We start from the raw sequence: 17,637 nt of genomic DNA, 5'->3' as shown, positions 1-17,637 counted from the left end.
AGGAACCAAGCGGAAAAGTAAAGTTTCTCTATTTCTCCAAGCAGTTTAAGCTCAATGTTTTCCTTTATTTTACTTTGTTTTCTATTTACTTATTTCTGAAAGAAACTGTATACTCAGATGTTGATTTTTTCCCATAAACATTTTCCTAGGTGTCCTTAATTACAAATCTGATCGCTCTTATAATATTCTAGGATAGTTCATCTGCAGATTCCGTGGGCAGATTTCCAGTATCTTTAACAGTCATTTAGCTTCTGCTCCTACTACATGATTATCTAACTCTGCAGAGATGAATTTATTCCTTAAATATCTGAACTATTCTGAGGGTATTAGGAATAGAGACATTGGAATCAGGTAGAAGTGGGTTCTCCCAATTCTACCATTTTTAGCCTGTGTAATCACAAGCATATGATTTAATCATTGAAGCTCATTCCCAGCATTTGTAAGATAGATATGATAATGCCTTTCCAATGCAATGTTATTCTTCTTGCAGTGAATTAAACACAACATTATATGTGAATTGTTTAGCAGAGTGCCTGGCACATAATAAGTACTGAATAAATGGTACCTAATACTGCTACTTTAGTAGCATTAGTGTATAAAAACTTGCCAGCATAAGTGTATAAAAACTGCAATTCTCAAAATGTATGCTTGAAACTTCCAGTTTCTACTCTTTCTTACAATTGAGTTTTTCATACATGGTTGGACTATGTCACCTCTTACCTATAGCCAAACTGCATTACAAAAAAAGGGATGAATGAGCAGGTAGACAGCAATAAAATTGGTCTACATTCCTGAGAAAGTTACCTCCTTGAAGAGGATGGATTTACTTCCATGTAGTAAATTGATTCAGTATCTTAGAAGCCAGGACTTACAGTAGGAATAGATAGAAAGCCACTCTCTTCCTGTATAACCAAACTCTCAGTCATCTGTCTGAACTTTGTTCATAAAAATACCTTCTAGGATATGGTCATTTTTTTACATTTAATCTTAATAACTTGTATTATTTTCATTTTGTAGATATTTCTATATTCTAGTTGTTTTTTTTTTGTTTTGTAATTCTTTGTTTTTGTCTTTTTTCTTTGTTTTGCATTGCCTTTTCTTTTCTATTAAGTCTCAAAAACAGACAACTTTCTTGTTTACTCAGAAGTCCATTGCACCTGATTTAATGTCTTATTAGAAAAGTGATCAAAAATAATACCACATATATTATAAAGCCAATGTAGAAATGCTATATTGGCATATGCTCTCCAAATATTAATCTGTAGGGGCGCCTGGGTGGCGCAGTCGGTTAAGCATCCGACTTCAGCCAGGTCACGATCTCGCGGTCCGTGAGTTCGAGCCCCGCGTCGGGCTCTGGGCTGATGGCTCAGAGCCTGGAGCCTGTTTCCGATTCTGTGTCTCCCTCTCTCTCTGCCCCTCGCCCGTTCATGCTCTGTCTCTCTCTGTCCCAAAAATAAATAAACGTTGAAAAAAAAATTCAAATATTAATCTTTAAAAAAAGGGAATTAACAGTCAATTCATACAGACTCAGTTTATTACTAAATACCTTAATTAATTCCCCTTTTATAAGAAACTGAAAAAACGCTTGAAGGCCAGTTTGATAACATGCTTCTAGCAGCTTTTATGCCCCACAGGAATGCACCATTTTCACTCATACATCTTAGACCATTCCTTCACAGAGTATCTCAAGAGAAAGCATTGCCACAATTAGACTGACAAACAAAAATAAGTACCTGAAAAGTACTGAAGGAAAGAGAAGCCGAAAAATGTTTCAATCATATGGTTCAGTCTCCTGAAAGCCTGTGAAACTTCTCAGGAAAAAGCTCTTCAAGTAAATAGCTAACAACTACCACATCCTCCCTAAGAAACTGAACAGAGCCCACACAAAACTGTTCAATACACATCACTGAGCAGGCCACACATGAACACACTCAGCAGTGGAAAAACTCAGTCAATAAATCTCGAATCTCTGCAAATCATTTTATTTCATGGTTCTTTCAACATGCATGTACTAAAAATCAATTGTTTGCAAGGTCTTTCAGAAATAAAAAAAAATGAGAGACATGGCCTAGGCTGCCAGTGAGCTTACCCTTTACCAGAGGAGATACTAAAAACACTCCTAGAAAAAGAACACAAACCCAAAATATTGAATATGCTGCCAAATAAATATCTGATAGAGACAAGGAGTTCAATGAAAGACTATAGAAGATATATTCCCATTGGTTGAAAGATGAGGAAAATATTCATAGAGAATTCAAGGAATATATTAAAGGCAAGCAAACTCCAAAAGTAAGATACAAAAGGTGACAAGTATTCCTTGACAAATAAGGTCTGTTCAAAGGTACCAAAAATGCAGTATACAGTGAGTTCATATGTCCAATTCCAGTGGCAATTTCATATAAAAGAATTAATTAGCGGAAAGGTTTAACTACCTTGTGGAGGCTTTAAGTAAAAAAAAAAAAAAGTCTTGTATATCTATACTTGCTATTTTTAATTAAAATAACAAGTGTTCAGTATCTTAGGAAAAATCTACGCACACACACGCACGCGCGCACACACACACAGACACACACACACCAGAATGTAATGGCAGTATATAAAGTGGAAGAGATAATCCCTTTTCCCATATTCTTCAGATTTCTGAATCTTACTTACAATGAAACATTCCCTTGACAGTCCAACTCATAGTCATGACCTCCCTCCTCCCAAATCCTGTCACTTGCTATCTCTATCCCCCACTTGGCAATTCTGTTTGACCTTATTTTTCCCTTTTTCTTTTTATGAATATTATCTTCTTAGCCAAATTTTAATATAGCTTGAGAGAAAGTAGAATTTCTCATATTTTATGACATATTTTCATTTCTTAATCTAATATTTCTGGTATTAGTGTCACTGGGTTATGAGAAGGGTCACTTTATATACTGTGGTAAAACAAACAAACAAACAAAAAACAAGGGGAATAAAAAACATCACATCCTCACTATCTACTCAAGAAAGTGAATTGAAGAATAAAAATATATGGATCTGTTTCCACCCCAACCACATAAATGATTTTAAAATAAGTATTCTTTAAATGTTATCTTCCACCTTCTTTGGACCAAAGGATACAGACACGTTTTAGTGCTAGTATTTAAATTTAATAGACCAGAGCTTTATAATTACTTTGGAGTGGGCCTGGGGAATAATTATACCACCATTTGGTGAATTCTCTTCTCATATGATATCACCCTGAGTATTCAACCTCAGGGGCTTTTAATATAAGGTAGTCATCTCAAGTTGCTATGACAGTTAGCTGTAGAAATTTTATTAAAACAAATTATACTCCAATATAAATTGGTTGGAATATCAGAAATTTCTGGGTTCAGCACTGACTAAAGAGCTACAAAACAATTTCATGTGAATATAAATTATAAAAACATACCATATTTACTTTATTACTATTGGAGTTTAGGGCACACATTAAACAAAATTTATTTTTCCTTGATCCAAATAAGACCTATTGTATAATAGAAATAGGAATCAGGTAGATAGCCACCAAAATATCTTAATTAAAATTTTTTTTCTTAAGCACAAAATTAAAGGAAATAATACAATGAACCTCTATAACCCATCATCCAGCTTCAATATTCATCAGTTCTTGGCCCTTATGTTTAATCCATTTTCCACCATCTCATTGGATTATTTTGAAGCAAATCTCAGACTGAATATCTACTCATCCATAAATAGTTAAGTATATATCAATACAATATAAGGAATATTTTTAATATAACCGTAATATCATTATCATACCTAAAGAAAAAATTAATAAGAATTCCTTAATATCTGTGATAGAGACCTTCTCAAATGACCCAAATGAATGGCTAAATACATCCTATTTGGTTTTTCTTCTTCCAACTGACCTTGTGGCTTTGGGGATAAATGCTATGATTCCTCATGCTTTCAGAAGGAAAGTGGATTGAAAGAAAATTAATCAGAGGAGAAATCCACCCATCATCCATCAGGAACTTAAGATAACTTAGATATGCAAGAGCAACAAGGGGGCATTGTATATAATTAAAACATCAACAAAATATAAAGTGACAAACACCACTGACAGCCTTAAACCACTTACAGCACTGATTCAATCCACAAATATTTTATATTCAACAAAATGGTTGCAAAATTACTGCGGCTTTCCTTAAATATAAATGTATGGTCTCTTAAATTTAGGCTTTATCCAGAGAACACATAAAAGAGTTATCCCACATATATCTGCCTAGCTCTCTCACTCACTTCCTTAAGATATATCATGTCACCTCTCAGCTAGGCTTTCTCTGAAAACTCTATAAAAAATTGTAATACCTCTATCATCTTTTCCATTTCAACTATTTTTTATTTATTTACTTACTGTCTTTGCTCCCCACTTTACCCCAACTAGAATGTTCCACCTTTGGAAGCAGAAACTCTGTTTATCATGGATACATTCCCATTGTTTGGTGTATAGTAAGGAATAAAGGAATATTATTTTTTGTTTGTGTGAATGAATAAAATCTTTAATTTGAAGGAGAGGCTATAGACAAATTAAGTTCTTACTGCTTTTTACAACTACCTAAAGTTTATATCTCTCCCAGGGAAATAACATAAAACAGAGGAAAGTTCACAAATAAAAATATCAGAGGCTTGGCTATTCATCCTGGCTTGGCCATATCCTAGCTATGCAAATGGAGTAAATCTTAATCCTTTATGTATTGACTTTTTCATTTATAAGAGTCAGCTACTCATTCTTCCAGAAGACCAGCAGTAAAATCTATTGATAAACCAAAGCTAACTTTATTATATTTAATTGCAGTAAATGATACCATGAAGCAATTTGTAATGTCCCAGATCCTAGAAGTCAGAGAAGAGAGAACATTTATAGGGGGTGTGTGGTTTTCTTAATTAATGTATTTAACTTTTTTTAAGTTTATTTATTTATTTTGAGAGAGAGAAAAAGTGCAAACAGGGGAGGAGCATAGAAAGAGGGAGACAGAATCCCAAGCAGGCTCCACACTATCAGCACAGAATCCAATGAGGGCTTGAACCTACAAATCATGAGATGGTGACCTGAGCCGACATTGGACACTTAACCAACTAAGCCACCCAGGGTGTGTGGTTTTACAGAAAGTCTTTCAAGGATTGAGATGGTGCAAATTTTACGATACATTACTTTTGGATTGGTTGTCTCATTTATGTGAAAATCGTGAAGGAAGTCTTGAGTGAATCGATAGCCTTAATAAAAAAATACTGTCTCAGTACTATCTTCTTAAATTAAGTATATTATGGAATCAGCAACTAAGTTATGTTTCACTTGTTCTCAATGCTGGGAAAATAATGTATGCTTGAATCCAGTATTTTCTGACACAAGTATAAGACACTGTATCAGTTTTAGTTCTTAAATATGAGGGCAATAATCCCTGCCCATCTTGCAGAGTGATAAGGGTCAAATCAGATAATGTGTTCCAAAAGTTATACAAAGACATACTGCTACTACTATAAAACTCAATACAATAAATATTTATTGAACTCTTGTCATGTACAAGAAATAGTAATAATCCCTGAAAATGATACTGAGACAAATAAGACATGATTGTTATCTTCAGAGAGTTTACAGTTTGGTCAGATGATGAAAACCAATAATAAAAATAACTGAACAAAAGTGAGAATACGGTATGTATTGTAAGAAAGGTATAATAAAAGTGCTACAAAAGTTTAAATAGGAGATCTATGTTTGATAGTGATTCAAGAACAGATTTATGGAAGAGGGGGCATTTGATACTAGCTTTCAAGAAAAGACAAGATTTTGCCAGTTGTGTATGGAAGCCGTTGAGACAAGTTCATGCCATACAGAAGGACATCTTGAACAAAATCACATGACATGCTAAGGAATTATTTGTAATGAAAAGCATTCTAAGGTCCCATAGGTTGGGAAAGCTAGTTTAAGCAAGTTTTAGGGCACCAGGGTGGCTCTGTCAGTTAAGTGTCTTACTCTTGGTTTCGGCTCAGGTCATGATCCCATGATTCATGGGTTAGAGCCCTAGGTCAAGCCCTGCATTGAGCCTTGCATCTAGCTCTATGCTGACAGCGTGGATATTGCTTGAGATTCTCTTTGTCCTTTTCTCTCTGCCCCTCCCTCACTCATTCTTGCTCTCTATTTCAAAATAAATAAATGAACTTAAAAGAAAAACTAAACAAGTTTCTTTTTAATGCAGGCCATTACAGGCTTTCATTTGTGAATATGCATCATCTTCCAAGGACACACAGTATATGGCCTCCTTGAACTTATGTAATAATGGAACAACCCTGTCTCCTATTTTAGAATATTTCTTTGGCTTTGTCACTACCAAACACATTGTAGGTATAATTGGAATGGAGAGAGGTAAGAAAGTTGGGGTACAGTGTGTGGGGTACAGTGTGTAGAAAGGTCAGGGAATAGCAAATAGTTCTCTTTTCCTGGTGCTAAAAAAATTCTTGAGGTCCAAAGTTTAAAAAGTCTTGAGCACCACAGAATAGAATATGTATTTAATTTAGTAGCAAAGGGGATACTATCAACAGTGTAAACAGATATTATTACTAAACAATGTGTGCGTGGATCAGTTCATCAGCATTATGTCATATATACTAAGAAAGAAAAAGGGAATTGGAAGGGCAGGCTTCATTGTTCTACAGTATTGTAAATAAAAACTACGGAGAGACAGATCTTGTGAGATGGCAGTAAAAACAGAAATGAGAGTCAAGAAACAACGAGGTAAAATCTACAGAATATGGCATATAAAAAGAGAGATGAGGTGGAATAAAAGTCAAATTTGCTACTGAGCTATTAAGCTTGGTTCCTGGTAGAATTCTGGTACCAGTGATAGTAAATCAGGAAAATATTTGAAAGTGAACGGTTAGATAAGTTTATTAAAGGAGATTTTTGAATTGGTGAATTTCTTATTCTACTTCTTTTAAAAAGAATGCTTTGTGTATAAAATGTTAACATTTCACTATGCATCTCTGTAAGAACAATACTCACAAGAAACTGTATTTTTCCAAAATATTAAAATTTCATGAATTCTAACTTTCTATGATAAGTCTAATACTATTAAAACATATTTTATAAGTTAATAAAATATTCATTATATTTTCCATTATGCAGAACTTATGACTATACCTTCTTTGTGTTAGAATGTACCTTTACAACGCATCAAAGGAAATAATTGTCATAATTTACCCAAACATATTATCTTTGAAAGAAAGTTTCAAATGAATGAACAGAATCATACTTTCCTCAGATACTTAGCACTGTGTAAATAAGTATTATATTGATTACAAAAGAGAATAAGACTATTCAGTTGAGAAAAAATAGCTTCTCAAGAGGGTGCTAAAGTCAATACTGGAAAGGAAGTTTTAAATTCTGCCCAATTGCTTCGACATTCTCCCCCAAATTATCTTGCCTTAAAAATCATCTGTTAATTCAGCCTAAGATGTCTTCATTTCATTTACATACACAATCCTTGCCACAGTATGAAGTTGCCTAAAATAGTTATTATGTCTTTGGGCAAAAATAGGCAGACAGCATTGGTGAGAAAAGTGTATGAGTGCTTAGATCCCCTACAGAGACAGAGATTATATGTCTGGTTTCCTAAATACCAGAAGCAAAATTGGATTAAAACCATGCCAATGAAAATTCCCAAATGTAGCTGGGTACTAGCCAGGATTCTTGTTTTCCAAATGTACCTGATTCCCAGGAGAAAGGAAGGAGGGAAATGAGGAAATATGATTTTATTTTTCTTCATTCATTATTGAAAAGGCAACCTTATCTGAGTAGATGGCAAAAGGAAATGAAATACTCCTTTCATAGTTATGATTTAGACAGTTTTCTGTGACCTTGGTAAAGGTTTTCTGTCTCAAAATAACAATCTATAAAAATCTCATTCAGCTTTGGAGGTTTGTTTAATTAGTAAAGTGCTTTGAGGCGCTAAGTAAAAAGTGCTAGACAAGTATGATGTGTTTTCCTTTTTAAGTCCATTTTGAAACCTCAGTGAAGCTGTGTTAGAGGATCTCTACATTCTGCAACCACCATGAAGATAAGCTACCTAGATATCATTTTAGGGCGGTGAGTACAGAAGAGAAAAAAGGAATCTCCAGAGAAGATTTAAAGATACATGCCTTTAAAAAGTACATGGGGGAAAAAAGTACATAGGAATAGAGAGTAAAAGGAGTGGGGGTGGTGGATAAAGATAAGTAGCTATGGAAACAATGACCTGTTTCCGAAAGGAATAGGTAAAGCACAAAGAGTCTGTAGGGCAGTAAAATTATTCTGTATGATACTGTAATGATTGATGAAAGACATGCATTTGTCAAAACCCATAGAACTTTGCAGCACGATAAGGGAACCTTGATGTATGCAGATATTTTTAAAACAATCATTTAGGAGATCACAATATCTCAGGAAGGTATTCAGACTGTAAAAAGAAAATCTAACTGTATTAAAAATGTATTAAACAAGCTCACTGAAGAGGAGAGGGGAAATGTTCTGATCTAAGTAACTTTGGAAAGGAGTGGAGTCAGTAAGACTAAATGCAAAAGCAACCGTACATAAGCACTGTAGTCAGTTGATAATGTTCTTTCCACTGGGATTATGAGTTAACAATTCTGATACTATTGTACATGCACATTGGAATAGAATAAATAAGGTTTCTCACTGTTGGAATATGAGTTTATAGTTAAGCAAGTTTAAGAAGCTGGAATGACCCATGGGGTTAAAGATTAGAGTTGAAGACATCAGTATGAACTCAGATTTGGCTTACGATAGATACACGTGTTTACATATAGAAATATGTATACGCATGGATTAATATAAACGTATATGTTTTACTTGGTCATTTGAGGGGGACTGAAAGAAAAAAACATCCCAATAGCAATGAGCACACCTAAAACCCTGACCTTGGTCTTTAGTGCCATTCTGCAATAAAGGAACCAGGATCCTTGGAGAAAAGATTGATTCTAGAACTGAAGCCAGAGACATACAAGATGAGCCTTGTGCGTCTTACAGTGCCAGAGAGTAAGGAAGTACTCAAACACACACACACACACACACACACACACATACACATACACAACATGATACAGTATGTCAAAGGAGTATAACAGCCAAATGAAAGAGTTCTGAATGCCAAATTTGGAACAGTTTGATCAACCAAATAAATGAGTTAGTATTAAATTATAACTCAAAGAAAAAATTAATATAGATGAGTCAGTACTGATATACACAAATATACACATACATACATATACACACACATACCTCTAAGATAAATATTCTTACAGAAGAATTCCAAGTAATCAAGGTACATATTCTGCCCTTAAGTAGCTCTTCATAGTCTCTTTTTTTTTTCTTGAAGTAACATATACAGAGAAGAATTTAAAAAAGAATTTGTAAACTTTGGATCCAGAAGTGCCAGAGATAGCAGCCTGAAAGGATATGTATGCTAAAAGAGGATATTTTGTATGTCATTTATCAAAACAGTCCTCATTAATCATATCACACATGTAACTCAACTATTCACTTACTTTATTGTATAGTGGGATAATATTAAATATACCAACAATTTCTTTGTTCTCAAGTAAAACTTGCCTTTGAAGCCAAGGCATTCCAAGCTTGTTGCCTCAGAAAAGGACCTACAAAGCCAAAACCAGAAAGCAGAGTGCCAATTTATTGGCTTTTGAGTTTCTAAGTAGACTTTTGAAATTTATGAAAGAAACAATAAGAAAGCGAAATATTTTTAATCTTAAAAGCTACACTTTTGGAGAAAGAATAAGGATTGTGTTCCAAATTTATTTGTGATGTCAAATGCATATATCTGCAGGGAAAATTCAGTACATACCCAAGCAGAAGATTGGAAAAGGACAATTGTGTTAATGTAGCTTCATCAATTGTAGCAAATGCACCATTCTGGTGGAGGATATTGATGATAGAGGAGGTTATGTATGTGTGAAGACGTGAGAAATCTCTGTACTTTCCCCTAAAATTTTCTGTGCAACTTAAACTGCTTTAAAAAAATAAGGCTTTAATTTAAGGAAGGAAGGAAGGAAGGAAGGAAGGAAGGAAGGAAGGAAGGAAGGAAGGAAGGAGAAAGAAAGAAAGAAAGAAAGAAAGAAAGAAAGAAAGAAAGAAAGAAAGAAAGAAAGAAAAGGAAGGAAGGAAGGAAGGAAGGAAGGAAGGAAGGAAGGAGAGAGAGAGAAAGAAAGAAAGAAAGAAAGAAAGAAAGAAAAGGAAGGAAGGAAGGAAGGAAGGAAGGAAGGAAGGAAGGAAGGAAGGAAGGAAGGAGAGAGAGAGAAAGAAAGAAAGAAAGAAAGAAAGAAAGAAAGAAAGAAAGAAAGAAAGAAAGAAAGGGAAGGAAGGAAGGAAGGAAGGAAGGAAGGAAGGAAGGAAGGAAGGAAAAGACTGGATGAAAATTCATGTTAACCCACTTCCAAAGTTTGGTCAATGGTGGAAGAAAATCTGAAAGAAAAGAAAAAAGTTGCTGGCAAGGTGGCCCCGGCCTTTAGGTCCTAATATTAATTGTTAGGGGGCAGAGATCATGGTAACGAAGGGAGTTTGTACATGATAGAACCCACAGGGGACTTTTCTATTCAGATCACTGGATGATAGAAGGGAATGTTTAGACAAATAAAATTGAAGTAGATCTTCAAGTTTTCTGCAACTCATGGACAATAGGAGGAGCATCCAGAAGTTTCCCCTAACATCAAGAGATGTTATAACACCGAAAAGGAAAGCCTCCAAACATAAATACACCCACCTGTCAGGACTGATGACTAGGAATGTGGTGATGTTGGTGAACCTAAGAAAAGCCACCTAGTCCAAATGGGATCTTTTTAGAAAATAAAAGGGATATGGTTCACAGCGATAATAAGCAGACCAAAAATGTTCTCCAGAATTATATTGTGAGCTTTATGAACAGGGACTATGTCTTAAAATTCTTAATATATTGCTACAAACTAGGAAGACAGTGATGGATCATTCAATAATCAGGGAATGATCACAACCTACATAATATATGTTTTTAATCTCTAAAGTATATAATTTGTTATTGCTTAGAATTTCTATTAAAAAAAATGTACCATAGAAAAAATGGTCCCAGGGCACCTGGGTGGATCAGTCAGTTAAGCACCCAACTTTGGCTCACGTCATGATCTCATGGTTGGTGAGTTTGAGCCTCTTATCGGGCTCTGTGCTGGTAGCTCAGAGCCCGGAGCCTGCTTTGGATTCTGTGTCTACCTCTCTCTCTCTGCGCCTCCCCCACTCACACTCTGTCTCTCTCTCAAAAATAAACATTAAAAAAATTTTTGAAAAAGAAAAAGAAAAAATGGTCCCCTCTTAAGTCTCTAAAAGAAAATACAACTTGTACCTTTACCTGGTACTCCAGCTGTTCCTTGAACGCATCCAGCATGCTCTTACTTTAGGGAATGCATACTTGCTAATTTCCCAACCTGGAATATTCTTATTTCAGATATCTGCAATCGTCTCTTCCTTGAATTAAGTCTCTGATCGATGTTACCTTATCAGAAAGGCTTTACCAAGCTTATCTAAAAAGTAAACACACATATACGCGCACACACACACACACACACACACACACACACACACTCACACACACTATAGCTCTAATTACTACCTGATAGAGTATATATTATTTTTTTCCTGCCATTACAGTTTAAGCTCTGGGAGAGAAAATTTTGTCTGATATGCACACAGCTATATTTTCAATTCTTATAACAGTACCTGGCACATAAGCATTCGATAAATATTTGGCAAATGAAGGAATAAAATTTTCAAGGCACAGCCAAGACCCTTCTGAATTAGAACTTAATTGTGTAAATTATTTCTTAAAATAAGTCTCATATCAGCTGAAGCTTCCTAATATTTTTCATTATACAGTTTTTTATTGTTAATGCTTTTGTTTTAATGGAATGTGACTTGCTGTAGAACAATCTTTTATATTAATTTTTCAACACACCTGGAAATTGACCATTTGCTTGTATCTGGGCTAATTTCATTATTTTTTTGCACACAGCTTTCTCATCAAATTCAAGTTGCATAATAATCATTGCATAAAAAAAGTAACTTTCAAATTTAGGATGCAAATAAAATAGGTGTAAACCTAACTTTGTTAGAGCTAAAAGGGTAAAAGTAAAAGTTAACAAATATAAACCCTATTGGTATCTTTACCTGGAAATCTTAGTCTCCATCTCCATATTTCCTGACCCTAGATGATTAAGGAAGCCTATTTCTTGTGCATTTGTTTTTAATAGTTCTGCATCCATCAGAGCACACAATCTCAGATCCTGTCTAGGCTACATATTCTTGTAATTAATTCTCTTGATTATCTTTGGTGACATACCATCTGCACACCTGGAAACAGGCTTTTCTCAGGCTCTGTTGTCCTTCATTAAACTCTATTTAAATGGGAGACTTAAAAGCAGGGGGAAGTACCCAACTCATTTAGCATGCCTCTGATTGACTTTTTTCAGATATTCTCTGAAAGACTGGGCTTCTCTGGACCAAAGAAGCCAAAGTCTCTCAAATTAATGGTCTCAAGGAATGGGCTCTCAGTTTTCAAGACCTGCCATAAATAGGAGAAGGAAGTACACATACTTTCTTTTAAATAAGTGGGTAAGTGGGTATAAAGGGGTGAAGCTGCTCTATGCAAGGCAAAGTTTAATAATGTTGCATCATAGACTTATCATTTCTGAAAATAAAATGGGAGATTCTTCTTAATTTGAACCAGCTACATTGAGGCACTCCCCTACATACCAACTACATTCTGGGTCAGGTAGAGAGGAAATATTTTTTTTAATATAACACTGAGCTTATAGAAGGTAATATAAACCTCCACTTCTTTCCGACAGCTCCAGCAATAAAACAAACAAACAAACAAAAAAGAGCTGTAAATCCTGATCTGGAGTGATGAATATTAAGCAAAAGAGGATTCTCTGAAGCAATACCCATACCATGCCTATACTGAATATGAGTCAGCAGTCAGAGTGATTGCTAAATCAAAGGCTTCTGCTTCAAATTCTGAACTCTGAAGTATTAAAACTTAGTAGTACCTTTAGCTTCTAAAAGAAGTAAAGGCAAATTCTCTCTTGAGAAGAAATTCCCTATTTAGACTTTCAAGATTTTTGCAGAATAACGTCAAACACAAATGTGATCATATTCAAATTATTTATCAAATATGCGAGTTAACAAACCAGAATGAGAGGCAATCTGTTGAAATAACAAGCTTTAAATTTAGAAAACCCAAGGTTCTCAAATATTGCATTTATCAGTATAGAATATTATGCAGGAAAAGTTTAAAGAAATAAAAAGTGGAATCATGAAAATGAACAAGCAATGGGGAATTTAAAAATGCCCAAGTCAGAGAGGGCAAAATAGAATGTATAGAATAAAAAATTTAATTTTTGAATAAAAAATCCTAATGGGGGCGCCTGGGTAGCACAGTCAGTGAAGCATCCAACTCTTGATTTCAGCTCAAGTCATGATCTCAGAGTTCGTGAGACTGAGCTCTACGTCAAGCTCTGTGCTGACAGTACACTCCCACTCACTCTGCCCCTTTCCTACTCACTGTCTCTCTTTCTCTCTCTCTCAAAATAAATACATAAACATTAAAAAAAAAAACCCACAATGAATAGCGAAATACAAAACAGGCATAACTAATAAGACCTGACCTTAGACTATCAGGTTGGTATAAACTTGTATTGCTTAGGAAGAATGATTAAGACACTGATTAGCCTCAGACTTTCTTTAGTATCCAATGCATGGTAAAATTTCAAAATGTCAACCACTAAAAGAATGGTAATAGAAGCTGTAAGTTTTAAATACCAAAGATCAATATTTTATTATTCACTTTAAAAAAAATATATCCAGCTTTCAAAATATTCACTGCTTATAAGAAGTAATTAAAACATAAGGATTTGGGGCACCTGGGTGGTTCAGCTGGTTAAGTGTCCAGCTCTTGGTTTTGGATCAGGTCATGATCTCAATGTTCATGGGATGGAGCCCTGCAACGGCTCTGTACTGACAGCATGGAGTCTGCTTTGGATTCTCTCTCTCCCTCTCTCTCTGCCCCTCAACCACTTGCATGCACATGCTCTGTCATTCTCCCTCTCTCTCCAAATAAATAAAAATTAAAAAACATAAGGACATGTAATGGTTGAATGTAAAAAAAATGTAAAAAAAAACATATATAAAGCCATGGAAAATTTGAAAGAGATTTTTAATTTGCATGAACCCACTAAAATGGTCTCAAAATAATTAAGCAAAAATTAATAAAACTCAATTGTCAAATGTGTCCTTTTCTCATGACTGGTAGGTTAAACAGACCAAGAAAGAGCAAAACTATAGAATATTTGAAAATCTAGTTAAGCATGATTTAATGAACATTTATTCATCTTTTTACCCAACAATTGTAGGATGTACATATCTGTAAGGCACAAACACATTTATAAAAACTGATCATGTAATACACCATAAAAAATATAGAGTGGTTTTAAAACCTGCCTACTGATGTTTTGACACACCTTCCATTGAGATGCAAGTTGTATGTCATGTGTCCTAGATCTGAAGGTGGTTATAACTACTTTGGCAAATGGAGCACAACAGAAATGACACTACATGACTTGCAAGGCTAAATTATAAAATGACATACCAATTTTTCCTTATTTGTTCTTGGAGCCCTCAGACTCAAGATGAGAAGTCTAATTTCCCTCAGGCCACCATACTGGGGAAGTCACATGTTAGTCCTCTGGTCAACCATCCCAGCTAATAAGAGTCCTTCAGCCATATTTGCCAAAGCACCAGATATGTAAATAAAACCATCTTGGATCCTCCAGACCAGCCCAACCAGTGATGTCACATGGAGCAAAAGAATCACTCAGATAACCCCTACCAAAAATTCTGAACTACTAAATTCAGTAGGCAACTGAAACAGTAAGTCTTAACAAATTTTGAAGAATACAAATTATATAGCTACAGCTTCTGGTCTCAGTGCTATAGAATTTAAAGTCAGTTAAAAAAAAAAAGATAAATTGAACAATTCCCTTATGTTTAGATAACTGAAACTAACTTACAGAGAAAAGAAAAAAATCAAGGTAAAAATTTAACAATGCATACCATTATTTATTAATTAAAATTCTATATATAAAATATCGTGGTAAAAACCAAAGTAATAATTTAAGAAAAATGCATTATCTTAAGTATTTACACTAAAAAAGAAAAAAATATGAAAAGATTTAAAAAAATTAGCTAAACATGTAATTTAAGAATTAACAAAGAAACCTTAGAATAAAACCAAAGGCATTTATAATTGGCTGAAAACTTCACAAATAGTTATTCAGACTTAAGCACATTACCTATGTAAGTCTCATGCCACAATTCAGGGTTGATCAGCCTCTATGAATTGTTTTATTATTTTCATAAAGAACTGAATAAAAGATTTGTTTCAGGACCAGTTGGACCAAACCAACCATTGAGTCAAGGTTCAGTCCAGGTGAGGAGCTCCCTTATAGAATACTGTAAACCTACAACTTATTGTTGTCTGGATAATGCTTGCTCAAGTGACATTACTTTTATGTTTTGCCACTTCCTTCTCATGCACAGTTATCCTCGGATGCTTGAAGTCTTTCCAAGAATCCATAACTTTTTAAGCTACATTGATATTCTACATGACACTAAAACTTACCTTGTAAATTCTTGCTGATGCACACATAAAGTAAAAATGTGAAGGATGATGTTATTCTCTTAATATTTTTACATATTATGTTTAAGAAATCTGAGGAAATCAATAAATACAATTTAATCTTAAACAACACAGGGGTTAGACTACTGATCCCCACACAATCAAAAATCTATGTATAACTTTTGACTCCCCCAAAACTTAACTACTAATGGTCTACTATTGACCAGAAACCCTACCAATAACATAAACAGCTAATAAATACATATGTTACATGTATTATATACTGTATTCTTACAATAAACTAAGCTAGAGAAAAGAAAATGTTATTAAGGAAATCACAAGGAAAAGAAAACACAATTACTGGGCTACACTGTATTTAATGAAAAAAGTCTATAAGTACACCAGTACAATTCAAGCGCACATTGTTCAACTATACTACAATCCAAAAAGTTTTATCATATTCTCTATTAATCCACAGTATTTCTGAAGTAAAGATTCACTTTTTGCCACACAAATACACCTTCTGTCTGTGCTGAGAGTGTTTTACCTCAAGCAAACAACTCACTACATCTTGTGCCTTTGGTATTGTCTATAAACAATACCACGCCACCTTATTCTCTTCTTTGTCCTTCCCAGGTGAAACTTTATTTCCTTCAATTACATAATAAGCCAGAGATAAGATCTCCATTTGATACAAATCCTGCTTCAAGAAATACTAATTGAGAAAATGAATCAGTAATACCCCACAATAATTGTCAAGAACTTCCTTGGTAGACGTTATATCGGGAAATAATTTTCATTATCATTGTTATGTCCATGTTAAAAGATCACCAGACACTGATAATTTAAGACTAAACTTATCATCTCACTGAGAAGTCAGGTATGAAATCAGGAATATGTTCAGTGATTATTTTACTCTTATCCCACAAGATTCCTATTTTCTCCACCAGTTAGGATTATCTGTGATTGCCACCTGGATCAGCACTTATTTCCTGCTTCTTAACTAAGTCATAATGATGACATTGATGACTATTAAGCACTTACTACACGCCAAGTATTGGTCTTAGAGTTCTATATATATTTGCTGCTTTACTCCTCATGATGTCACTAAGAAGTAGGTGCTATTCTCATTTCTAATTTTGAAACGGAGAAACCAAGGCACTGAAAGATTAAGTGACTTATAGAATGCTACAGTTAATAAGCGATGGAGCCTGTATTAAAATTAAATGCCAATCATTTATATACCTTATTATACCAGGATAAAAAGAGAAATAAGAAAGCTTCAGAATTGTGTGACCATGGTATGGTAAAAGGTGATGCAAACATGGAAAGAGACTGGTTAGGAACACATACATTCTTTTCCTCCCTCTCTCCTCTCCTACTCCCTTGTATCCCTACTCCCCTGCTTCCTTATTTGGTTGTAATGCTGACCTCTTGAAATGGACTCTGAAACATTCAGCCAATCTGGACAACAAATAAACTTATGATCAGATAATACAACCAAAGTCCTTTTTTCATGAAAATGAGTGTTTCCGCTTATCATTCAGTCATCAGATTTGCAACGCTGAGCTAGACACCAGGAGAAAGAAAAAACAAACAAAAGGCATAGTTCTTACCAGCAAAAGGCAGAAAACAATTGGTTATCCACAGTACCTAGGCAGTGAAAACAATAACTAGAAATGTTTTTAAAGTGATGTATAAATGGATAGAAATGGTCACATTGTTAAAGAGCAAAACCACACGAGAGACAAGTAAGATTAATTTCTAATAGTGAAATGGCATCAAAAAAGGAAGGTTTCCTAGAAAATGGAGTTCAGAACCAGGTTTTAAAGGTATGGCAGGGGAGGAGGAGGGATGGTTGCTAGTCACAGGCTGTTCCTCTCCTGACAATTGTCATGAC

The sequence above is a fragment of the Puma concolor genome, chromosome A2 (assembly GCF_028749965.1).
Source record: "Puma concolor isolate L17-30 chromosome A2, mPumCon1.1.hap2, whole genome shotgun sequence".
Classification (NCBI taxonomy): Eukaryota; Metazoa; Chordata; class Mammalia; order Carnivora; family Felidae; genus Puma; species Puma concolor.
The sequence above is the reverse complement of the archived record's forward strand: the minus strand, read 5'-3'. Positions refer to the sequence as shown.